The following is a 27,876-nucleotide window of genomic DNA, read 5'->3' on the forward strand; positions in this document are numbered from 1 at the left end:
GTGTATGATTATGTTTATTTATATTTCTTATATGTCTTAGAAATCACCAAACGGATTTGTCTCTAAAGATATAACGGAATTATACTTTGTTTAATATTATTACATAAATTTCTATGGACCTTTCCATTTGTAATTTGTATTATGTCCCTTCATAAATATCATGATGGCATATTAAACGTCAGCAATATAGGCACCAGCATTATACGTCTTCTGAGGCATGTATCAAGTTCACTACGATGTTCAACGAATATAAACGTATACACAGGCGGGCTCACGCGTGCTGATATGTATAAATGTGCCTGTATTTGGTTTACTTTGGACCGTTGAATTTCATGGGTTGCTTTTTGTACTATGAAATGCGCTATAGTAGAGTGTATTTGCAAAGCGGTTAATTATCAATCCATTTCTGTCCATCCAAATAAACTAAAATGAATTATGCAGCAGGAAGAACACACTTCCTGGATAACAAAAGTAATTAACGGTCAATCATTTCGACGCATTGATACTTTTTATATTTTCGTCTTCTTGAGATCCGAATGTAACAATTATACGTAGTATAACTCGTAATTGGAAGAATAACATCTGTTTTTAATACAAACAATTTATTTCCTTTTATGCTGTAAAATTCCATAATGGATATTATATAATTTTTCATGGAATAATATATAATGTAAACAAACTTCCCGATCAAGTGCGCTTTAGAATTATTGGAAATTTTAATACTTATTGAAGTAATTATTTAAAGAGAAATAACAAACATGTATTAACATTATCACTTAGCGAGAGGGCGAGAAAGAGGGAAAGAGAGAGGGGAGGATTGGGAGAGAGGAAGAAGTTTAGACAAGGAGAGATAGGGGAGGAGGTTGAGAGAGAGGGAGAGAACGGGAACAGACGATAAAAAGAAGGCTAGGAGAATGGGAGTCATCCTACAGTGCTGCGAAGCGTTTGTTTTCATGGAAGAAGCCGTTTTATGAAACGTGACATAGAAAGTTTTTCTTTTCGCAAACTGAAAATTTTGCTAAAAACTGTAGTGCCTGAAATGTAAAAAGACGCATAAGGACACAAATGTTTGATCAAATAGTGACTTAACAGTTCTATAAATATAAACGAATCGAAAGAACTATTTATGTGTAAAACTGTATTAGAGATCCATATTCTTCGACGTAAATGCTACTAGGAAAGTACTAAAATTGAATTCATAGTTTAGTATACTTATACATTGTGGTTTTATAATAAGCTAATATCAGTTCTCGACGTCCTGATATTTCTTATACCATAATCCAAATCATGAATAAGCCCCATAGAAAGGAAAGAAATGTTTATTCATGTTATGTACATTGAGTTACATTGTGTGAATAGTTGGTGTATATCATAAGTTTCGAGCATTATTTGTACGAGGAAACAAGGGCCTTTTGTACAAATGTGCGTCTAAACGATTTAAAAGCGAAAAACTACAGTCAGAATGCAGGTGCTAAGCACAGACGCTACCAGCGCCGGTTTGACTCGCGTACGTTTATTCGTTGGGTGGACAGTGGACTTTCAACATATTATGACAAATGCTAGCAGAATAAAACAACATACGTAGCATCCACGTCCTTTATATGTCACAGTTAGGCTTTAATATTGAGAGAAATATAAAGTGTGCGGATTTCAAGGTTATGGCCTTAACTAAGCATATATTTTCAATAGATTATATTATAACCATTTGTCAGGATTATTCAATTAAATTACATTTGTTATATAGAACACTAGAGAAACTTTGTTGCTATAACAGCTTACAGAATTCTTCCCCAAAGTCGCCTTCTCTTCCAGCGACCACTGATATAAATTTGTCTTTAACGGACTGAAGCGTTCATAACTCGCATTGTTTCCAGCGACTCTTAAAATTCGTTCACCCTTCGTATGTGTTCTTCTCGCACTTTCACACTTACCGCTCTTCGCCTTCGTACGCGATCTCTTTTTCCCAAAAACCGTCAATCCACTTCTCTCGAGGATCGTAGTCCTCTCTTTTTAAATTCGCAGTGCTACCAACTTTATATAAATATCTCTTTCTGAAGTTCTATACAAATAAGCTTTCTAATAAATAGTGTCTTATATCCAAATTACAGTAATCAAATTGATATTTCTTACAGACGAGCAATATTCAGAAGATATAATAAATCAAGTTGAATATGTATTTGCAGTTTAGACAGGTAATTGAATGAAGTAGTTTTGCTCTTCATGTTGTTAATAATATAACCCCACGAAAAAGAAGTGGTCGGTGCCTAGAACCGGACAAGTATATTATTATGTATTTTGATCTGCTGAATCCGAATCCGAGGTCAGAATTGGACAATTACTAGCTTTATCATCCCTAGCCTCAAAAAACTGATCATAACTTCACTTAACAAAATTAAGCTGTATATGGTTGAATTCAGCATAAAAAATGCAACAATTCTTGTCATTACAAAAATTTTCAATTTGCAAAAATAAAGATGATGGAAGGGGAATATAAAAAATATAATATTTTTAAGAAATCTAGCTATACAGTTGTAATGAGCGTCAAAAACCATACAACTTTTATCTGAAACATTTTTTTGTATCTTTTATAGTTTTTGAAATATACTCTCTCAAAACCAGGTATACTGATATACCTTTTAAGGGTGATTTTAACTGACTGTTTCGAGAATTGGAAAAAACGTTGGCATAAGTGCATTGTGTCGGACGGGGAGTACTTTGAAGGCGATGAAATTGATTTGGAAGAATAAATAAAGATTTTTCATTTTATAAACAAATTCACCTTATTTTTTTATCACAGTAGTATGACAATTTTAATCCTTACTAGTAGCAGTAATCTTCAAACGAGGAAGCGCCGTTTCGCTAGTGCAGAATTGAAAAGGATTATACAATTAATAAATGTATCGGTAACGCTATTATTCATACTGTGATATAACGTAACATATATATGTATATAAATAACGGGAAAAGAGAGAGACGCAGTAAAGAGTTCTCACTAAGAGAGAGAGAGAGAGAGGGAGAGAGATAAGAGGAACGTCGTGCAGTGTCCTCACCACCTCACCCTGCAGGGGTTCACAGGCGAACCTGAGGCTAGAGAGAGAGAATGAGGAACGTGTATTGTCGTCCTCGCCCCGCAGGGGATCACAGGCGAACCTCAGGTTAGAGAGAGCGAAAGAGAGACTCACAACCTCTTTCTTGATGCGTGAGATAAGTTTGATATGGCCGTGAATTTCGTTGTATTGGGTTGGCAACTAAGTGATTGCGGATTTTAAATAAGAATGAAAATTCAAAATTTTAAATTTGCTTTTTCAAATTTTTTTCAATGCATGTATGCGATACATTGAGCTTCTCTGCAATATCACGTGTTGTGCTATGACGATCTGAATCGATAATGGCCTTGATATGGGTCTCATCGACTTCAACTGGACGGCCAGATCGTTGAGCATTTTTCAATGAAAAATCACCAGAACGAAATCTGGCAAACCAATTTTGACACTGCCTTTTTTTCAAAGCTTCATTCCCATATACAGCACATAACTTCTTATGTGCTTGCGATGCGTTCTTGCCTTTTCGGAAATAATACAATAAAATATGTCTGAAGTGCACGTCTTGCTCTTCCATTTTTTAATTGGGATAAAAACAAAACTAAAGAACTAATCGATATAATTTTTGTACTAAATGAAAGGTAGAAGTCCAAACAATAAGAAAAAAATATAGGTTAGGTACTTTGAACACGTTAACGAAACAAAAGAAAGTGTAAAATCCATCTGTCGACAAAATCCGCAATCACTTAGTTGCCAACCCAATAGTATACGTTCACTTTGTTTCACCACACTGCCGATCGCGTTAGTCGTAACGCACTCGACAATTTACAACCACGCACTCAGCCAAGTGCCGAGAGCATGTCCGTTTAAACCGAGAGTATATGTCCGCATTTGTTTTCTTTACCGTACTTACGCGGCGTGCGCGAGCACTCGTGTTGTTGTTTTGAAGGTCGCACAATTACAACCGCCGATACGCGCTCGATAGCGTCGTTACATGTTTTCTCATGACGTAACAGATCTGAATAAAAGTTGTAGAGATTTAAGTGAGCTACCTCACGATGACATTGACTTTGACCTTCACCTCTATCTTCAAGGTCATTTGAAGGTCAACTTGCATTTTTTTAATGGGAACCTTTATTGTTTGTTACACTGCGTTTTTTCTACTAATTAATTTGACCAACTTTTGTCTAAAACATTTTCTTATTTGTCTAATATTTTTTTAGATATTTGAGGAAAACTTGATAACTTTTTCGATATTTAACTTACGATATCTCGCTAATTATTTGTCGGAAGAAAAAGTGTTACTAGAATTTCTTGCTTTATTTAGTCTCAAGAATATATTGTCACAATAGCGCCCTGATTTTTGTTAATTTGATGATTTTGAAATTTCTAAAAATCAGTAAGTTAACAAAAGTCAAGGCGCTATTGTAACAATATATTCTTGAGACTAAATAAAGCAAGAAAGTCTTGTACCATTTTTTCTTTCGACAAATAGTTAGCGAGATATCGTAAGTTAAATATTGCAAAAGTTATTAAGTTTTCCTCAAATATCTCAAAAAATATTAGACAAATAAAAAAATATTTTAGACAGAAGTTGTCCAAATTAACTATTAAAAAGTTAAACAGTGTAATAAAAAATGAGGGTCCCCATTTAAAAAAACGCAAGTTGACCTTCAAATGACCTTGAAAATAGAGGTCAAGGTCAAAATCAAGGTCATTATAAGGTAGCTCGCTTAAATTCCTACAACTTATATTAAGATCATTTTCCTTGAAACTTCAATACTGAAGAGTTATTTGGGGTAGGACATTAAAATGGGACACCCTGTATATTTATATTACTTATATAGTTTGGTTTCATGTGATGTTTAACTTTCTGTATTTCCTAGTTTCAAGCCACTATTTGAATTCGGCGTTGACTATTATTATTTAACATAAATTTTAGTAATTTATAGCTTTGAACCTTCCCGACAATTTTAGGCCTTTCAATTTCATCTATGAAATGAATTAATTTACTGGAAATTATAATAAAAAATACTAAATAGTATAAAATGTGTTAGAAACCTTAAAAATCTCACCTTAAATTATTTAATAAAATATAATATAAAAATAAAATTTTATTTATAATTTAACTTACACAGCTAAATCCCCGTCTTGTATAGATTGCAATATTTCAACGCTTGAAAAGCTTACAATATCCGGTTCATCATTCATATTCAAAATTGTAAACTCATTTCAATTGTTTTTTGGTCTATAAAATATTATTGACTCGTCCGAGGAGATCGCTCTTGAATTTTAAAAGCAGCTTGATACAATAACATTTATAACGCAAGTGGTGCAGATAATTGGCGAATTAGGCAAATTGGGTGAAGATAATTTACAAGTAAGTATTACGACAAAAAATTGACGTAACATAAGTTTTTACATGTAAAATTTATAAAACTTACTTTTTAAAATAAAAAAGTAGAAAAAGGCGCCAAGTACAAGCGCAATATGTATTGTGTTATTTTTAGAAATTTCAAATTCAAATTATCTTCTTTTAAGGTATATACGTGTACATAACATAAGTTTTTACAAGTGAAACTTATTATAACTATAATGAAACTCTACAACACTATTCTACTGTACAAAAAAAGTGATATATTAAAACAATAGCGCCAACTGAGAAACCTAACATATATACATACATGTATATGATTATTGTATACTTAATCATTAATATCATTAATATGTTAGGTCTAAAAATATATCACAGAAAATATTTTTAGGCAGTTGTACACCTATTGTGATTTCCGAATGCAATCAATGTAAAAAATTTGTTACTCTACTCTACTGAACATGTTCCAGATAAAAATTAAATTAATTAATTGGTCATTCCATAGCACTACGCAGTGCAAGCCGTATGCAATTATGATATCAGCCTGTAATATCGTTGTACATTTCTACGTACACAATATACATACAATATACGATATCGACATCAAGCTTAGTAGCAAACATAAACAATTACGATCGGAAGTGCGAGCTACGGTACATCAGCGATGGTTTGTAGCATCAGTAAATAAAGATAAAATCCTTATGAGTTAAAGTCCGCGGAACATATTATAACTTTATGAACCTCCGCTTTATTACCTCTCTGGCGGAGTATTTTTCTTGCACTGATTGAGAGATCGTAGGTATAAAACCCAACAGTCTACCTTGGTCGCGCTATTTTACTTTTCCTGTTTAAATTTTACGACTCCGCTACCCGAGGAACGCGCGCCGAACGATTCCCACGGAATAAAAGCGCCTATACGCCCAGCAAAGCGAGAGAAAGGAACATCAAGATTACGATTTCATCCTGAATTGACAGCTCGTTGAATTCGTTATCTTGACGATTGTAACATATGCACATGCCTGAAATTTCGTGAAAAATCGAAACTTCCGGCCGCAGCAAGGCAGTCGGCTTTCGTATAACATTTTCAATCAAATATCATCCGAAAGTTCGACGTCAAAATGAACATTTCGATTTGTGGGCGAATGTTTATCGATTAATCGAAGTAACAATAGTTTCCCTTTTCCAATCAATTATAACACATATTATGTTTTCAGTCTATTCATTTTTTATTCAATTAATAATTTGTGATGTTTGATTCATTTTTTATTCAGTACACTGATTTTTTCTTAAAATTCTTTCTTAATTAATATTAACTCTATAAACTCTATAAACTCTATAAAGAGAAGTGGAATTATGCACACAACTGCAAAAAATTTTATTTTCTTTATTATTTTATTATATTAAGATTGGGAGCTTTGGACATATCTATATTCTTGTATAATATTGTGCGTTATTAAAACATGTTATTTGTGTAACTTTATTGAATTTTTTAGATTACAAGTAAGTTAAGATAGTCAACTACTTTATGTATATATTTACCAAGTACAAGCGCAACATGTATTGTGTTATTTTTAGAAATTTCAAATTCAAATTATTTTTTTAAGGTATATATGTGTACATAACATCATTTTTTTAAAGTATATATGTGTACATAACATCATAAGTTTTTACAAGTAAAACTTATAACTATAATAAAACTCTACAACACTATTCTACTGTACAAAAAAAGTGATATATTAAAACAGTAGCGCCAACTGAGAAACCTAACATACACTGCTTAAGAGAATTATGGCATAGATATTAGGTGTGTGAATTAATTCGGTCCATCTGGCGGTCAATTGCTGTACTATGTAATTTTCTAACCTCTAATGTCTGCAAAAGGCTTTGCTTTTTAGTTTTGATATCAGGCAATAATATTCAGTTGATGAACGTTTGGGTTTGTAACAATATATCGTGGTTATCTGATTCCAAAATGTCGAAATTCGAGCCAAAAAAGCATCATTTCCGGAAAGTGCTCATTTTCCGTTTTCATTTGAAGAAAACAGCCGCTGAAGCTTATCGAATGCTCGTAGAAGCTTATGGTGAAAGTGCTCCCACCGATAAATTATGCAGAGAATGGTTTCGACGTTTCAAAAGTGATGATTTCAGTGACAAACCTCGTCCAGGTCAGCCGAAGAAGAGGACGGGGAATTGCAGGCGCTAATCGATGAAGATCCGTGTCAATCGCAACATGAGCTCGCGCAATTGTTGAATGTTGATCGATCAACAATTTCTGTACGTTTGGCAGCCATGGGAAAGATTTACAAAGAAAGAAGATGGGTGCCATATGAACTGAAAGAAAGAGTCATCGAGAGGCGAAAAGCCATGTGGGAAATCTTGCTTGCTAGGCAAAAAAGAAAAAATTTTGCATCATATTGTGACTGGAGACGAAAAGTGGATATATTTCGATAATCCCAAATGAAGGAAATCCATTAGCGACCTAGAGAAACCATCCACATCGATACCAAAGCGGAATATTCACGACAAGAAAGTAATGCTCTGTATATGGTGGGACCAGAAGGGTGTAGTGTATCATAAACTATTAAAACAGAGCCAAACCATCACTGCCGAACTTTACCAACAACAATTGATCCGTTTAAACAACGCATTGAAGAATAAGCGGCCGGAATGTGCAAAAAGAATATGCATGACAAAGTGATCTTCCAGCACGATAACGCTCGGCCACATATTGGAAAGATTGTGAAGGCCACCTTGGAAGCACTTGGCTGGGACGTTTTACCTCACCCGCCGTATTCACCAGACATTGCTCCATCCGATTATCACTTGTTCAGATGACACACGGCCTTTCGGACCAGCACTTCAACAATTATGAAGAAATAGAGAAATGGCTCAATGAATGGATCGCTTCGAAGGACGAGTCGTTTTTCCGTCACTGAATGCAACAATTGCCAGACAGATCGGAAAAATAATAGCAAGCGATGGCAAATACTTTGATTAGTGTACTTTTTCATGTTTTTTTCATACTAAAGTGTTTTTTTGGAAGAAAAAAACGGACCGAATTAATTCACACACTTAATAATTTATTGCCGAAAATTGGTCAACTTTGACTGGCGATTATTTCGCGAAAAATTATTGTAGACTAATGATTTCTTTTTCAAAATGAAACTTGAAGTCTCTACTTTAAGAATGTATCTCCATTTTTTGCATGCCATGTACCCCTATTCCTGTAATCCCTGACATCTGAGGGCATGTTTAGTATACTGAAAAGTGCAAAGTTTGGCGGAATGCACGGACGTGGACGTGGAATTTTTTTTTTCGGGGCCGTTTGCATCGTCATAAAGTTCAAATCTTCCCCTTTAATTTGAAAAAAAATGGAGTCCCTCTTCTTATGTCCCCCTTCAAACCAAACAACCTTTGTCTGAAACATTTTTCGATTTAACGCAGTGTTTCTGAGATATTTGAGTGGGTCCTTTAAAATGGGACACCCTATATATCTTAAAAAAAATTAATTTGATAAGTTTTACTTGTAGAAACTTATGTTATGTACATAATATATCTTAAAAAAAGGAAATAATTTGAATTTGAGATTTCTAAAAATATTAAGTATACAATAATCATATACATGTATGTATATATGTTAGGTTTCTCAGTTGGCGCTATTGTCTTAGTATATCACTTCTTTTGTACAGTAGAATAGTGTTGTAGAGTTTTATTATAGTTATAAGTTTTACTTGTAAAAACTTATGATGTTATGTACACATATATACCTTAAAAGAAATAATTTGAATTTGAAATTTCTAGAAATGACATAATACGTGTTGCGCTTGTACTTGGCGCCTTTTTTTACCTTTTTATTTAAAAAGGTAAGTTTTATAAATTTTACATATAAAAACTTATGTTACATTTTTTGTCGTTAGGTTTTTCTTGAATAATAATAACCTTTAAAAAGATATATTTTTTATTGATTTTTCGATGGCACGGCCCATCATATCGTCTGCTCAGCATCAGCTGACCGGCAATCAAATGATGGGCGACACAACATACCGTGCTTTGCATGTATGTATGTATGCATGTATGTATGTATGTACGTATGTATTATATATACATATGTATGTATGTAGGGAGAGGCAAAGAGAAAGAGAGAGAATCATTAATAATATATTAAACCATTTTTTTAATAATTATTTAAATTATGATTATTAAATTTAAATTCTGAGATGTTAAAATATTTTTTTATAATTTTTCCGCGACCATGTCTTCGCCCACGATGATTGTTCCAGGATGCCCGGCTCCTCCCAGCACTAGTGCCCCTAGGGCGGACTTTTCCTTCTATAATATAATAATATTTATATAATAATATTTATATACATACGTACATATATAATATATGCGTACATACATACAAACGTATATGCATACATATATTAAAGACATTAATTATGATATAAAATGAAATATATACTTACCGGAGCTATCTTCTTCTTTCTTTTCAATTAATATTTCAATTTGTTTCCCAATTTTCTTTAACATTTCCTTTAATTCTTTGTTTTCCGCTTTTAATTTATTACAATCTTGGTTTTTAGCGATTTTTCACAAATCCTCTTTCAAATCTTGCATTTCCTTGTTCTCATTATCTGTCATTTCTGGAATTAATTAATAATACTATATATTTACATATGACATATATAACATATATTGCATAATACATACATACATACATACATATCACATATACATATTTTAATTATATATGTCATTACATACATACATTATTAATATAAAATACAGCACTGTGTATGCATGTGATGTACATAATGTAAATATGTATATATGACGTATGTATATATGTATATGTGTGTAATGTAATGTATAAATAAAATAAATACTTATCAATTCCTCCTGTTTCTTCGCAATACGTGGATACTATCTTTGTCACGAAGGCTGTTATACTATCGGAAAATAAAATTGAAGAGCGATCTCCTGGGATGACGAGTCAATAAACAACACGCTTTGGAAGATACACATTTCCATAATTAGAGAAGTCGAAAATTAAGTTGCTGAATGGATTGGTTCAAAAAACAGACAAGACGTTCTTTCGTCGTGGAATTCAATTTCTACCAGAAAAATGGGAAAAAGTCATAGCTTCCGAGGGCAAATACTTTGATTAATGTATTCATACATTTTGTTATTGACATAAATGTTCAAAAAACACAAAAAAACAGCTACTTTCAATACAACCTCCTAATATTAGGTGTATACTTAATCCTCTTTTTTGCTTAACTTCAATGCTCAGTTTAAAAAAATAAAGAATATTTACCTAATTCCGAAAGCAATCTTCCTTACTTTCTATACATTTCTGCCATCTTTCAGGCAACTTCCGAATTCCGCTTCGGAAAAACGATGATGGTTTGGACTCAATAAAGTCATCGATGCTTTTTCTGACTTCTTCAGAAGTTCGGAAGTGCGAATCAGCTAGGTGATGCTATAGCGATCGGTGATAATCTGATGGGGCGAGGTCTGGAGAATACGCCGCGTGAGGAAAGATTTCCCAGCCTAAGTTGGAGGTGATTTCCAGGGTCGCTTTTGCCGTGTGTGGCCTTGCATTATCATGCAACAGTAATACCTGTCTCGTTCCACTATCAGTAAATGCCCTTTTTTGCCCGAGTACGTCATTCACTTTGATTAGTTGTTGCTTGTAGCGTTCAGCATTGATCGCTTGACCGGGTTCAAGCAATTCGTAGTACACAACAACCTTTCTTGGCTGACCCGGTCGTTGCTCGTCTTCAAGATCGAAATTTCCTTCTCGAAACCTTTGAAACCACTTCTTGCAAGTGCTGTAGGAAACAGCATTTTTGCCCAAAGCCGAACAAACCATTTCTTGCGCTTCAGCTGCATTTGTTTTAAGTTGGAAAGCGAAAAGGAGGCAGTGCCTCAAATGCTGCTTTTCGAACAACATTGCATTCAGTACTGTTTTTTGAGGTTATATCAGCAAGGCTGCCATCTATTATACTGCATTCTAAAGCTGAGGATTAATATTTTCAGACCACCATAGGGTAGCAATAAATTTCAATTTGAATAGAAACTGTTATTCATTGAATCTTCAGGCCGAGAATGAAGTTGTGCACCTAATACATACCTAATACATACACATAGTGTAATAATACAATCGACGTCTAAGGAAGAGATATCTTTCGGATATTTCTTTTTTTAAAGGATGCTCCAAATATTTTTCTACTTTTTTATACATCACCCATTTTTGCTCCTTCGGAAACATCACCAATAAATTATCCGATGTGTTTTCAACTACTCACATAATTGGTCCCGCGGTCGTATTCTCGTGTATGCCAGTTTAATTTATTCTCGATAGAGATATCTCATCGCTCAAAGAGCATGCGCGCACGCGAGTCTTAGATTTAACCGGAGCATTTTTGCAGTTAAACATGCACTCCAAGTGGATGCGCACACGCGCACGTTTCTTGTCTACGTATGCATTTATCACGACGGTTATCGTCGTCTCATTTCATCGACTGTAGTCTAAGCGCGTGACTAGAAGATGCAGCTGCGTTATGCATTACCTCAGTTTCGGTTGAATATATGCTGACTTGCATTCGCACCGGAATGCGCGCATATGCTGACATTATTGTTTAAATGACTGTCAGCATGGGAAGACGGATCCTCCAAGTACACGTACCGTAATACTAAGACGAATGATAGGGACATAAGGCATGTCGAGACACTGACATGACACAACGCTTGTAAATGATAGTCGTGATATACGAGAGAGCGCCATCCAGCGCGTGCAATTAAACGATCGTCGAGTGAAAACGATATTACACATCGTAAGAATGTGCGCGTGCGATTATACGATCATTTAAAGCACAAATTTAAAATCTGTCGCAGGAACCGTCCAATAAAAATGAGACCGGGGTCTTTGAATGACCGGCAAGGTTAATACGATTGGATGATTGGCTCGATTAGCAAATTGGCCGTCGACATATAGGACATTGGGATAAATGAGGATATGTCTATGCTGGGAACATGGCACTGCAGCAAATTGATGGGAAGGGCTCGAACGACAGCGCTGATGTCGTTGCTTGATTTATTATAAGCCGCGATTTTCTACAGCGGACGAATTTGGCACGATATTTTCTTCCCGGTTCGCTGCAAATCAATGCGACAACGTTAGATATGAAAATGCGAAGAATTTCTGCGAAAATGCATGAATTATTTTCTTTACGAGAAATAACAACTAATTAAGTGCATTTTCAAGTATCGGAATCTTATAAAACCTCGAGTACTTCATGGCGTTCAAATATTTCCGGTCACCGGCTAAATAAGAAGTATATGTATATATATGTGACTTTTATTAGGAAAATATTAAAATGCTTAGCATAGAAGATATATTTTTAAAAGATACAGATAAAAAGATTTCGACAAACTACAGATTATAGAAAATATGGAATTTTACTGGAGAAAAAATATACATACGAATTTAAGATATATTATTCTTATTATAGTTTTTGGTGCAGCCGCACCAAGATTTTTTATATTAAATATTTTTATTGCATTGTTATAATAATTAATTTGTTATAATAACTAATTAATTTGTTATAATAACAAGTAAAATAACCATATAACTCATTGTTCTAATAAATAATGATAAATTTTACTTGTAAAACTTTATGTTATGGACATTTTTTGTAATTAGGTTTTTCTTGAATAATAATAACCTTTAAACAGATATCTTTTTTTAATATTGGATACTATTAATAAATGTGTTAAATTTTTATAACACGATATAATTTTTACTTGTAAAAACTTATGTTATGTACATATATGTCTTAAAAGAAAAATAATTTGATAAGTTTTACTTGTAAAAACTTATGTTATGTACATAATATATATCTGAAAAAAAGGAAATAATTTGAATTTGAGATTTCTAAAAATATCAAGTATACAATAATCATATATAGATGTTAGGTTTCTCAGTTGGCGCTACTGTTTTAATATATCACTTTTTTGTACAGTAGAATAGTGTTGTAGAGTTTCATTATAGTTATAATAAGTTTCACTTGTAAAAACTTATGTTATGTACATGTATATACCTTAAAAGAAGATAATTTGAATTTGAAATTTCTAAAAATAACACAATACGTGTTGCGCTTGTACTTGGCGCCTTTTTTTATCTTTTTGTTAAAAGGTAAGTTTTATAAATTTTACATGTAAAAACTTATGTTACATACATTTTTTGTCGTCAGGTTTTTCTTGAATAATAATAACCTTTAGAAAGATATCATTTTTATTGATTTTTCGATGGCACCGCCCATCATATCATCTGCTCAGCATCAGCTGACCGGCAATCAAATGACGGGTGACACAACACAACTGCTTAACAATATTCTTACATTATTATCTGTAAACATTCCCTCTCACTCTCTCCCCTCACCCTCTCAACTTCTCCTCTCTCTCTCTCTCTCTCTCTCTCTCTCTCTCTCTCTCTCTCTCTCTCTCTCTCTCTCTCTCTCTCTCTCTCTCTCTCTCTCTCTCTCTCTCTCTCTCTCTCTCTCTCTCTCTCTCTCTCTCCCCCCCTCTCCCCCTCTCCCCCTCTCCGTGTCCGGACTTTATCTTAAAATACCTCCACTTAGAGACAACGTACACAAAAATCACAACATTTTACTTCCTATTTTTAAGGCCGAATCGGGACTAAAAAACCTCGATCGCTTCAGCCATCGCTGAGATATGAATATCTCACCTCGTTTGAACTCGCAGTTTCGCGTAATATAGGCACGGTGTGCCTCGCGCCGTTCGGGTGCAACTTCGTTGCGCTTGAACTTGGCGTGAGGCACTACTGTACCTTTTGATATGACCAGCAATTAAATGGCTGGCGTCACTATGAAAATCAATACCGATCCTTAAAATTGAAGAATGATCTCCCTGGATGACGAGTCAATAATAACGACCGGTAATTGATTTTTCCATGGCACAGAGATTGCATTGTTTCGTTTCTCGTCGTAAAATGCATTATTATTTCATTAAAAAGAACCAAAGTACATATATTACGGATTCGTGTGTTATACAAAATACTACATAAGCGCACCGTTATAATATAATATCCTAGAAAACATAATTAGAAGGCAATATTAAAGTATTTCTTTCTCTCCCCCTTCTCCGTCCCACTCTTACTAAGAGATAATGTTTTAACTCTCGTATTTGTTTTTCTTATTTTAACTAGATTTATTGTACACAAGAAAGATATTACTCTTCCATCCATGATTATGACTTAACGTTTCAGCATTAATACAAAATCATTAAATTTAACATTCAGGTGACTTTTGAGAATACCCAACGTAGAAAATAACATTTAAAAGTTTTTATATCTTATATTTATTTATTCGATATTATACTCAAGTGTTCAGAGTAAACTTTTAAATGTTTGGTATTTATATTTAAACTGGAATACGAATACTCAATTATTGTACACTCCATCTTTCAAGGTATACACTTAATTGTGAATATTAATACTCAATCTTTAAATGTAAACACTGAATGTTCAATATGAATATCCAATGTTCAATGTAGACATCTAAAATATAAATATATATACCTAAATTTGAGAATAAACTCTCAAAATCGCGTATAAACACTCAATATTTGAGTTTTTTCCCGTAAAGGTCTTCCTAATGTCGTAAAAAGGCGCGTGCTTAATCTAAAAATACTTTCAGAGTAGATGAATGAAATGTAAAGAGTATCTTCAAACAAGCCGTACGTTCTTCAAGCGATAGATTACTCATTGCATACGTAAATGATATATCACACATATGTGATGTTGTACACGTATGCATGTAAATTATCATAAATTACGCGCAAACACACCCAACCCCAAGTTATACTTTGTCTCTCTCTCTCCCTCTTGTCCCCTTTCCCCCCAGACATTTGATCGAGACTTCCAGTACAGTATAACGTTCACATATTAATCTCGCTATCATTGAACACCGGACGTCCGTTCGACGCTTCAATGTAGCCAAAGTACTCGACTTCAATAGCGCGGCGTGTCTCGTAAATGTCTGTGTAGACAAGTCATCTCTCGGGAACTCGAAGAGAGTGATGATATTTTAATAATCGAGTGCGAGTAAATAAGGGAAGTCGCAGATGCGGGGCCATATGTAACCGATGATTCAAGCGCAAGGCAGAACCGCCAAGTAACCAGTACGCGCAACGCGACGCGATGCGACGCATAATAACGATCGAACAAGAACGAATCGCTCGGTCGATAGTCGATACAGCCTGCGCGCAGCTACAAGATGAAGCGCTTTGGTAAGGGGCCCTCATGGTGACTTTTCCTGGCCCAGCGGGGTCTATAAAAGCATCAAAGGCGCATATCGATGCCTCATCCGGGACGACGTGGGTCGTATTTTCAAGTAGGCGGTTCTCCCGTGACAGCGCGCTCGCTCGCTCGCTCACTCACTCACTCACTCTCTCTCTCTTCCTTGTTTATGCGCGACTTCCTCCTACACGTGGGTCGTCATAAGAAACATCATTACGCAAGCAAGGCGAACGTGGTCGCGCTGACCAAGAGGATTTTTTATCTCTCGCGAGGATATTACATCGGCCGCTTTTTTCCCCACTCACGTACGGAAAATGTACGCGCATTGCCTGATTTTTTGCCAGTTTGAACGGCAACGACGTTCACGACAGCTGCCGCGCCGATATTCGGATTCTACGGGACACGCAATAACCGGATTTCACTTGGACGAGCAAGCTCCCACGCACACGGACTACATATGCTCGCTCGAATTAATCCGGCGCGCGATTGGCTTATTAATATTGATAAATCCCACGCGTCCGTAGAGGAATTAAATCTACCCGGCGTAATGACCGGTCCGTTACGAAATACATCGCGATAACATATACGATAAAAAAACGCCGTTGAAAGACCATCGAAGCCAAATTGCTGAACAAGTCCTCAGTCTCAGCATGAAGATTGCTTGCGTGATTCCTGTTCCTTCGAATTACACTTTCGTCCTGATCATAAATTTCCGAACCGTAAACGCAGCGCGCGCACGTGCCTCGCGCTCATAAAAAATTTAACTATGCCACCGTGGTCGTGATTTTTACTCCCTCTTCAACCGCTGTGTAGTACAAAACAACTATGCAACTTTTTATTCACAGCACGTGTTCGTCGCAGACCATTCATTTCTTGGAGCGTCAACGAGGACGACCATTCGCTTTGGGAACGTTGCTCCGAAACGAAGAAAATATGCTCCCCCCTCTTCCCGCTTTTTCTCCCTCTTTTTCTCGTTTTCTCTGCCTTTTTGTCTTTTCGTTTCTCTTCGCGCGCGTTTTGATTAACAACGAACAGATTGCGAATATCCGTTGAAATTTTATTTTTCTGTAAACTCTTTTTTGTCTCTTTTTTTTGTGGAAAGCGGCAACGAATATATTTCGACTTAATTTTCTGTTCTTTCTTTTCTTTCGTCCGATCTGATGCAGATAGCAGGATATTCAGCGACATGTCATCTACAACTCATATCCAACTTAACACTGTTCCCTCTCTCGTCAATGTTGCATTATAATTTGCTAAAGCAGTGAATGCACGGGACGGTTTCGTCATAGAGCACAGTAGAGGCTTACTTTTCAGTTCACAGGACTGAAATTACGCAACTAATATTTATGTAAATTATTGCGCACATGATATATTATTCTACATTATTCAAATACAACTCATCCATGTTTTCTCATTAATTTCTCGCAGAGTTAATATTGACTGTCACAACAATACGCGTTCGTTACTCATGTGTGCCAAATATTAGGTGTATAAATGAATAATCCAAATTTTTCAGCTAAATTCTCGGTTTATTTTAGAAGAAAGTAGAACAAATTTTTCAATCAAAGTGTTCGCCGTTAGTTTCTATACCTTTAAACCATCTTTCATGAATTCCATCTCGGCAACATACTATGTCTTTGGATACAATAAAGTCGTCAAACCATTTTCGGATTTCACTGATTGGAAATGCATATTAGAGCGTGTTGCATTGATCGGAATAAGTAATAATCGGATGGAGCAATGTCTCGCAAATATGCCGAGTGCTGCAAGATGTCCCAGCAGATAGTCCTCATATTAAGGGATTAATTTGTGCCGTTTTTTTTACTTGGAAGATTTATGATTTTCATAATATGTTACAATCAGACATCAATCAAAGTAATCAAAGTAATTGCTTTCGACTACTTTTTGCCATCTTTCTGGTAAAAGCTGGATCCCTTGTCGAAAGAAGGACCTGTCTTTTAAAGTGATCCAATCACCGACCCATTTTCAGGGTTCTAGAAGGTTGGAAGCAGGAGGTTGGCGAAGTGCGTGTCTTCTAAGGCGTGTTACATGAAGCGGAACAAGTGAAAATCGGAAAGAGCAAGGTCGGGGGAATACACTAGGTGCGAGAGAACTTCCTATTCCAGGTCTATCAGTGTTTCTTTAACCGTTCTTGCCACGTGCGGTCTAACGTCATATTGGAGGATCACTTTCCGCCTATACTGACTACTAACGGCTTTTTGCATCAATTCATCGTTCAATCGCTCCAGTTGGCGTTGATAAAGTATGGCATTAACCGTTTCACTGAGATTCAGAAGTTCATGATACACTATACCTTCCATATCCCACCAAATGCATAACATTATCATCTTTCCGTGAATATTTTACTTTGGTGTTGATCTTGAAGGTTGAGTAGGGTACACTCACAACTTCTTCGGTTTCGGATTTTCGTAGTACATCTACTTTTCATCCTTAGTCACGATACGCCACAGAAAGCACTTCTTCCTATATTTAGGAAGAAAGGAAATGTAAATGTTCAAGCGATTCAACTTTGAGCTTTCTGATAATTGATGAGAGATCCATTTTCCTTCCTTATGGATTTTCTCTAGGGTACGTAACCGCCTCGAAACGATTGATTTGTCGACTCTGAGGGTTACTGATAATTCTTTGAACCTCTATGTCGGATTTTCATCCAATAACTTCTGCCTCCAATAACCTCGTCGTCAAATTTTTTCAACTGGCCTGAACGTTTCTTGTCTTGAACTTCAATATCACTTTCTTTGAAACGTTGCATCCATTTTCTACACGTTTTTCTCGAAAGAGCAGCTTCGCCATAAGTGTCCAAAAGCAATTGATGAGCTTCAGCTGCACTTTTTTTCAAGTCAAAGTAATGAAAAAGCACATATCGGAAAAACATTTTATCGCGTTCGATATTCGCTTTAGTCTTTAATACTAACTCCTTTTTCTATACACAGAGACGACCTTTGTTAACTGGATGTTGTTTACAAATGACGAGGTGTATAACCTCTAGAACTTTACAATTACGGCATGAATTAAAGTAAATCCAGAACCATTTCCAGCGGCACGAATTATTGCAATCTCCTAATAGTATCTTCTGTCTTAGAAGCAATGTGTAGTCTGACATTATCACACAGCAATTTCATAGGACGTATACTGGCATTTTCATTCCAATTCTTGACTCAAGTTGATTAATTCATGTTGTTAGCAGTCAGCAGTAACTATATTTCCCAATTCCAATTGATATAACTACAAAATGCAAAACAGAATCTTCTTCCCGAAGCGATTGGGCTTTGCGACTGGTGATTCGTCGAGATTTACCCATGAATTCCTATATTTCGAATTGTCATAGAGTATCTATTTCTCATCGCCTATAACGATTTTCCATAAAAAAGACTTTCTGTTTGGATCTTTTCCGTCTCATGTAGGCGTTTGGAAATGATTTGTTCCCTTACTTCCAACTGTTCTGCAAGCTCTTCTTACGTTTGTGTGTAATTCTCAGCGAACAAATATTCCAAATTGTTTCAAATTATCGTCGTCGCACTTCCGAAAGCCTTCAGGATGTCATTTATCGATTAGACCGAAATCATTGCTTTTAAACCGCTTAAACCAAAATACGCACACATCGTGCAATACATTCCCGCCGAGGAAGGAACAAATCGATTCGCATATTCTTGCAACATTTTTTTCTTGTTGGAATTTGTAAAAAGTACAGTGTCGAGTATGCACCTTATCTAATGTTATTTTTGACTCTACTAAACTGAATACTTTTGAAGGTTGGTTGGGCCCTCCGCCATACTAAATGTCATGTTTAATACTTATATGTCAACATTATATAACCGCAAAAGAACGGAAAAATCAATTAATTTTAAAATTAATTTCTTAAAAAAATTTGAATTATTCGTTTGTGCACTTAAGATTATCGCGTGCATTACTTGATACACGAATAATTCTTCGTGAAATGCGTACGAGCATGCAAATCAGTTAGCATTTGTAATCTAGTAAATAATAATACTGTATACTATACACTATAACATAATCAATAACGTTGTATGCTATACGCTATACATACACTTTCCTAAAATATTAGCATTACCCGATAATGCGACACAGGTTATCGAGTCGAATACGCTCGTGTAATCAAAGAATTGAGAATATTTCCATTACCTCAGCATTATTACATTCAAATGCATTCATGAGATTTTAAATTTACATACTGCAGATACGTTGATTTTCTCGCGCGATTTCCATGAAATCTCCATTCTGTCAAAATACAAATTTTATCTCCGAGGCTTTTCTTTTTTTTATTCTTTTACTTTCTTCATGTACAGGTATATCGCATACATACATTATCACACGCTTTTCATAGCAAATATTTCTATTACAATCAAAGCCGTATTATCGTTTTATCTGCTTATTATCTGCTTATCTATTTTTAAACTATAAATACTACTTTTATATTTACATTGGTAAAAGAATGCACCAACGAGGAAATAATTAACTGACCAATGAGCTTGTAAGAAAAACAGACGGTAGAGAGGAAGAGAGAGAAAAAGAAAGGAAAGGTGGGAGGGAGGGAGAGAGAGGGAGAAAGTGGGAGGAGAAAGGGCAGGAAGGGGAAGAGAAAGAGCAAAAGAGAGTTCGCCGACGCGGAAAGCGCGATGTCGAGGGAAGATGTTACGCGCGTCCGCTGCGATGCATTTTCTTCCATCGTGTCGTGATAATCTTTTTCGCGACGGAGAGTACGGCGCGCACTACGATGCAGAAAGCCGCGAAGTTGTTTATTCCGTTGTCCTGCGATTCGCGTCCACGTGTTTTCCGCCGAGAGCATTAAGATAATGGACAATATTTCCAGGGAACTTCACAACCCCGAGTCTCTCTCCCTCAGCTGTCTTCCCTCTTCCTCTCTCTTCCAGTCGAATTTCGGACAACGCAAACAGTGCGGCCGAGCGTCGCCATGAAATCTCCATAGCGCGAACCAATGTACTCCTCTGAACTGGAAGTGAATAACGAATTTACGAAAATTACACTGGTCGTTCACGATCGTCATGCTCCGCGCCGATATGTTCAGTCACGCGTTTTTCCATATCATCAATTATCGTCAATGCACGGCAGTGAAAAGCACAGTTGTGGCGTAGTAAGCAGCGTTGTCCATTGCAATTGATACAGTGAACTACGATAATGAGCAGGCGTGACTAAACTAAAATAAATAAATGCACAATGAATAATTAAAATTCGCATTTTAAACGTCACAGCTTCGTTTACATGCGAAATTCAACAGTGTTCATTAATTTAAGCGATTAAATTGACGGCATCAGTCAGAATTCATTTTCCCTGATTATTACGAGGCGATATGCATGTTTTGACAAATCAATATCGATAATTCATGTGTCCGCGTGTCCCTGTGCGTAGCGCATCGGAAAATTTGTTGAACACGTCGAATCTCCGCAATGAGGGATCAAAAGGACAAATGAAAAAAGAAGAAAGAAGAGAGGTAGCGGAAACATTATTTATTGTGCACTCTAGGGTGCAATTCTCTGAAGTCCAGCAAAATGCATACATACAAATAAAATAAAAGTGAAAATAAAAGACAATAGTTAAAGTATAAAAAATTTGGGGAGTGCGATAAATATAAATGAATGCAATACATTATAGTCAATACACAATTAAATATTATATCGGGTGCTTCCAAAAATTCATCGGTTTGCAAATAAGTGGAAGTAACTGCAAGTTGATGGTTTTGTCTTTTTACGGAGCTTTATAAATTTAAGAAGATGCTTACTCATAATCTTAAAATTTATTTTAAAATTATTTATTTATAACGGCATCTTAAGTAACAACGTAATCTTATTCTTATTACAAGTAAAAATGAAACCCGATAAAGTGCAGTATCTATCACTTTATGCTTTTTTATTTTAACCAAAAAATACTACTGCGGAAATAGAACGCTTACTTGCCGGACATTGTCCCATTTCATTCTCATTTATTCAGATCGATGCAACATCGATGCTTGTCCGATACACAATTTGCTAATGCCCAGGAAGTCCGAAAATGGGTCGATGATTTCATTGCCTTAGATCTTTTTTTAAAAATGGGATCGGACAGTTTTACCTGAGAGGTGACAGTAACAACAGATATTTTGATTAAAATGAATATATATAGTTTTTTGCTGATAATTAAATAAATATATAAACTGTGTCTCATTTAAAATGAGCCAGGCAAAAATCTCAAAAAATATGAAAGAAACAAGTATGAAAGAAAATAAGAAACGTTTCAGACAAAAGTTGTATGGTTTTAAAGAGGACATAAAACAACTATATCATTTTGTTTATAGATGGCACTTTCGAGATATTCACTGATCATTACTTTTCTTAAGTAGAAATCGCAATTTTTTTGTTATATCATCTTTTCTATCAATTAATTTGAACAACTTTTGTTTGAAACATTTTTATCTGTTTACATTTCGTATGCTTAATATTTTTTGAGATATTTAAGGAAAACTTAGTAATTTTTTCAACATTAATTGATAAAAAAAAATAATATAATAAAAAATTGGAGTTTCCACTTAAAAAAAATAGTGATCAATGAATATCTCGAAAGTAGCGCCATCTGTAAATAAAATGATATAGTTGTTTTATGTCCTCTTTGAAACCATACAACTTTTGTCTGAAACGTTTCTTAGTTTCTTTCATATTTTTTAGAGATTTTTACCTGGCTCAATTAAAATGGGACATCCTGTATTAAAAAATCCGACGAACTTTTGCAGCTACTTTTGCAACAATAAACACTCTAGACAGAAATTAGAATTAGTTCTTTATAGAAACTTCCAGTGGAGTCAAAGAATGCAGGATGCAAAAAAGAAAAAGAAAGATAGATAAATAGAGTGCGTGTGAGAAAAAGATGAAGGGGAAGTGAAAAAACAATGAGAGAAGGAGGGAGGGAAGAGAAAGTTTAAAGATATCAAGAGAAACAAAAAAGAAAAAGAGAAAAAATAGATGTGATTCATTCGCGAAAAATGAAAGGGAGATAAGTAGATTATCTAGTCAAAGTGCCATCGCGCACGAGTGCCGCTCGATTGGGAATATTTCAACCGGATAGCCGATAAAGTCGAAGAGGCCGATAACCGATGATGCATCGAACCATCCTCGCCTTGCGTTAAGAGCGCCTCGACCTTGCACTCGGCGAGGCAGCAGGAGAAAAAATTTATTCACGCACACGTAAGATGATGTTTTTTACGTACTTACGTTCTCGTAAGCCTCGGAGTTGCCTCGCCCACACGGAAAGAACGGGCGGACGAGACAAGACGAGTCACACCCATTTAATTTCATGATTTCTCTCTTCTTTCCTCTTGCCTTATCGGATTTCTTTGTTATAATCACTTCTGTCTTCTGTCGTTCATTCACCAGCGACACCGTCGCCACCAGCGCGCGTGCTCCGATATGTAAACTTCCCTCTTCTACCTCTCATGCATCATTTATTCTTCACGCGTTTATTCATCGCAGTCAAAAGCGCGATAAAGCGATGAAGCGATACTCGTGAACGTTGTATATTTCACTTCGACGTTAGACGCCATTTACGCGTTTTCGTTTGCAGTTGGTGCGAGCCGCGAAACAGCAAATAGATGGTATCGCATGTTACGTCATGCAAGCTAACATCACTTCGCTCTCTGCTTCACGCCGATGTGCTTCTTCGTGCGGGTGTACATGCGTGTATACACGTCGAAAAGGTCCGAGTTGGTTTACCGAATCACCGCGTTCCCTCTCGTTATGCGAGTCGCGTACAAACGGGAGTCGTTCGCAACAAATGTAATTTCCCTCCCGCCAGATTGCAATTTTGCAGTGGGGTCGAAATTCGCGGAACGGTACGCGACGCTATAATTGAAGTATGAATTATTCATCGTTTTTTGCAACATTCTAAGGTTCGTTCCCCGCCGGGGCTCGAGCAGTTGTAAACTGCGAAAGCACACATTTGATAAACATATTTAACTCTCTGAACTCCAAGCGCCTGGTCGGTTGACACTCTGAGAATTTTGGAACCACTCCACTCTGTGACAAGAAGATTGCGCCAAGTTCAAATAAAATTATAGACTATAGATAATCGAACACTGATAATTGGATTCTCTTCGAGCAAGTAAGATGGACGGATCCTCGATAGCAGCCAGTTGCTGGATATTTGGCGTGACGATGTGAACTATTTTGCAAATTTTTTAGTTTGGGTGAAATCCCACTAAAAAACTAGAGTCAAAACTGAGTTGCTTGAGGTCAAATGACTTTTCATTCACATAGATTGAATTCTCCACTCTCAGTTGACGAACGAATTCTTACCTTCCACCAACTCACTCTACATACTACTTATGAAATTCCTCTATGAGTCAACGAAAGACCTAAACTGTATAAACCTTCCACACTTTTAAATGCTTAAAAAATGTAAAATTGTATGAATACTTGGTGCACTATTCGCTAATGATTCCTCGATTTCCTCAATAAGTCAGTTGCCTGTTTTCGGCAATTAGATTTATTATACCTTTTCGACGACATCTGGAGTCACCACATCAGACGGATAGCCTGAACATGGCATATCATCAATGAAAAAATTTTCGTGTCGAAACTCTTGATACTAATGAAACATAGTTGTGTGACAAGAACAATTATCGGCCAGATCATTTTTCAGTTTTTCCATGCATTCATCAGTTGACAATCCCATCACAAAATTGTACCTTAAAATCGTTCGAATTTCGTTTCTGGACCAAGTCACCATATTCATAATATTCAAACAAGCACGGTAAATTAACTTTTTGACTTATTGTTAGATCAGTCAAACTTAACATGTGTTCTATTGAAGCATACTATTCAATGATGCCAAGTTTAATGAACTGCGCTGAAAATAACTAGCGTATTGCAAAACTTATTTAATGACCTATATATTATAGATTTTATAAATTATATAAATATTATAGATATTTTTTTAATATATCAAGAACAAAAGGTGCTCTTTTGTAAAGATTTATCATCAAAAAGATACTGAAAAATATTTGGCATCGATAAAGACTGCGAAACTAGGCTAAGATAAAAATTTCGTTTGCTCAGTTCAATAATATTTACGAGCAGTAAACCATTCACATCAACGTCGCGATAAAATACACGGACGTAAAAGATTAAAATCCGAAAATGCACGCGATAGAGGCGGCATCAATTAGAATGACACGGCATGCTACGAATTATCGCGGTCTGTTTCCGACAGTTTTGGCTACTTCATTCGAATATTTCCGTCACGCTGTTTCGACGTGTCGCGATTTTATTCCGGGCACTTTTTCATCGCGCTGTATAATTGTCACGTGTAAAAAGCGTGAAAATATACCATGCGATCTGTCGTGACACAGACGTACTACATGGCGGTGAGGCAGGGAAGAGGAGAGGAAAACGAGATACTCGGCGTTCTCGCGCACTCTCGTGCACACGAAATGAGTCTTGCATATATACAGGGTATTTAAAAAATACCGGAACCCCCGGATAACTTTGCAGGATTAAGTTTTCATGAAAAACTTTAAATACAAAAGTTGTAGAAAATCGAGTAACGGACTTGATGGTGACCTTGAATTTGACCTTGGCCATGACCTTCAAGGACATTTTGGAGGTCAACCTGCATTTTTTAAATGAGAACTCTTATTTTTTATTACACTGTTTTTTTCTACCAATTAATTTGAACAACTTTTGTTTAAACATTTTTTTATTTGTCTAATATTTTTTGAGATATTCGAAGAAAACTTGATAACTTTTTCAATATTTACGATATCTCGCTTACTGATTTTTAGAAATTTCAAAATCATCAAATTAACAAAAATCAGAGCACTATTGTAACAATACATTCTTGAGACTAAATAAAGCAAAAAGTCTAGTACCACATTTTCTTCCGACAAATAATTAGCGAGATATCGTAAATTAAATTTAAATTCAATTCGTAAATTAAATTCAAAGTCACCATCAAGTCCGTTATTCGATTTTCTACAACTTTTGTACTTAAAATTTTTCATGAAAACTTGATCCTTCAAAGTTATCCGGGGGTTCCGGTATTTTTAAAATACCCTGTATACATTACGTGGAATTGCGAGTGAAAGAAACATGTGAAGAAAGAAAAAGAACATGTTATATTAAAGTGGGTAGAAGCCTTGCATTTCTTGGCAACGCGGAACGACACTATGCGTATCAAGAAAAAAGCTATTCGAAACGAGCGTGAAAGTTACGGGTTTTTTCTAAATTTCTAAGTTTCTCCAAAAATTTCTCACATCGATCGGGTCGAGTATTTTATTTATGTCGATGAGGAGACACTCAACCTACATTATAAAATTAGATCAGCCCAAAGAACATGAATCAAGTTAAACGAACTCAATTTCTGGGCTGCATATGGAGAACTAATTGTCCTAATTTTTTCCAGCAGAAACTTTTTTATGTTCTTTTAAGGGAATATCCACTTTAAAGCAGGAAAAAACCGGAACATAGATATAATTAGGAATTTCTTTTAGGGAAGCTAAAAAAGCATGTTAAAGTAAAATCTATTTGAAATTGATCGAAGGAAATAATTTTGTTATCTATTGGATCGCCCAAAAAAGAAGGAACCATTTCAAATGGATTTAATTTCAATGTGCTTTTTTGTTTTCCCTAAAAAAAATTCCTAATTATGATCTATTTTCTGGCTTGCTTTAAGGGAATGCCCTTTTTTAATGAATATCCCTCCTTTAAAAGGACACAAAAAAATTTTTGCCGTAATTAGTGACGTGAATTATACGACATCTTGCATATCATACACGCAACTACGTCTCAGTTTTCGTTAACCTTTCACTGCTGATTAAATTTTGTAGTTCAAATTTCCATGAAAAATTGTTTATCCGACTAGTTATTGCCCGATCTAATTCGATTACAGTTGATGCGCTATAACCCGAGTAAAAAAATTAATAGAACTCTGGTAAGGACCTGATTATTTTTCCCTAACATTAATCGAGCCCTAGGGATATAAAGACAAGGGCCTTACAAGATGTGTAACGAATAATTTAACGGATCCTCATAAGGCAATATTATGACGGCCTTATAAAGCAATATCAACAGGGCTTTATCTTGAAAGAGACTAATAAATATGGCAATTAATAAAACTAATAAAATTTGTTTTTAATTACAGTATAATTAAAAAATTTTTTAAAGAACCAAATAAAGTGTTCCTATTTAAACAATATTAAACTATGACAATTTTATTATATATTTCAGATTTTATTAATTTTCTATAACAAAACTTGATTTTGTATATCTAAAACATCCTCTTAAAAGATTTTTCTAAGGCTCACATCAGTTTTTTATGTTAAAGCGTTATTTTATAAAATCTAAGGCATCCCTAAAAAATTCTTCTAAGGCTCTTATCAGTTTTCCCTCTATCAAAGTCTTATTTATTAGATTAAAGGCATCCCTTATAAATCCTCTTAAGGCCTTCTCAGCTTTCCTTATCAAAGCCTTATTTATTAGATCTAAGACATCTCTAAAAAATCCTTCTAAGGCCTTTCTCAGTTTTCGCTATCAAAGGCTTATTTATTAGACCTAAAGCATCTCTAAAAGATCCTTCTAAGGTCCTTATTAATTTTCCCTATTAAAACCTTATTTATTAAATCTAAGGCATCCCTGATAAATCCTTTTAAGGTCCTCATCAGTTTTCCTTATCAAAACCTTATTTCGTAAAATCTAAGTTATTCCTAAAAGATCCATCTCGAGGCCTGATATAGTAATAATGAGACATCCCTTCTTAGAACATCCTACTTTTAATCTTATCAGGGTCTTATGCAGTCTTATGCAGGGTCATGAGGATGGCCCTAACAATTTTTTGCTTGGGAATTTACATAACACATATTCAGTTATTTTTATTCAATCTTCTGCCAATCTAATTATCGTGGGTAAGAGAGAGAGAGAGAGAGAGAAAGAGAGAAAGAGAGAGAGAGTTCGATAAATGTGAGGAAGCTGTGCTTCCGAGACATTTGTCCCAAGAACGACATAATTTCGAGAGCCTCGCACCAAGATCGATACATCAGATTATTCCTCAAGCGAGCAAGTGTCTCGTATAATATAGGAAAGCAGTAGGCGACACGACGGTGGAGCCGTCGTAGC

General features: G+C 35.4%; 1 protein-coding gene across 6 annotated transcripts in view; it reads left to right on the forward strand.

Moving 5' to 3' along the window:
* Window positions 1-27,876, forward strand: part of LOC105184469 (CD151 antigen) — a 277,736-nt gene that overhangs the window by 186,224 nt on the left and 63,636 nt on the right. The gene's annotated exons all lie outside the window — the stretch shown is intronic.

This window comes from Harpegnathos saltator, unplaced genomic scaffold (genome assembly GCF_003227715.2).
Source record: "Harpegnathos saltator strain DR-91 unplaced genomic scaffold, Hsal_v8.6 scaffold171, whole genome shotgun sequence".
In the NCBI taxonomy this organism is placed as follows: Eukaryota; Metazoa; Arthropoda; class Insecta; order Hymenoptera; family Formicidae; genus Harpegnathos; species Harpegnathos saltator.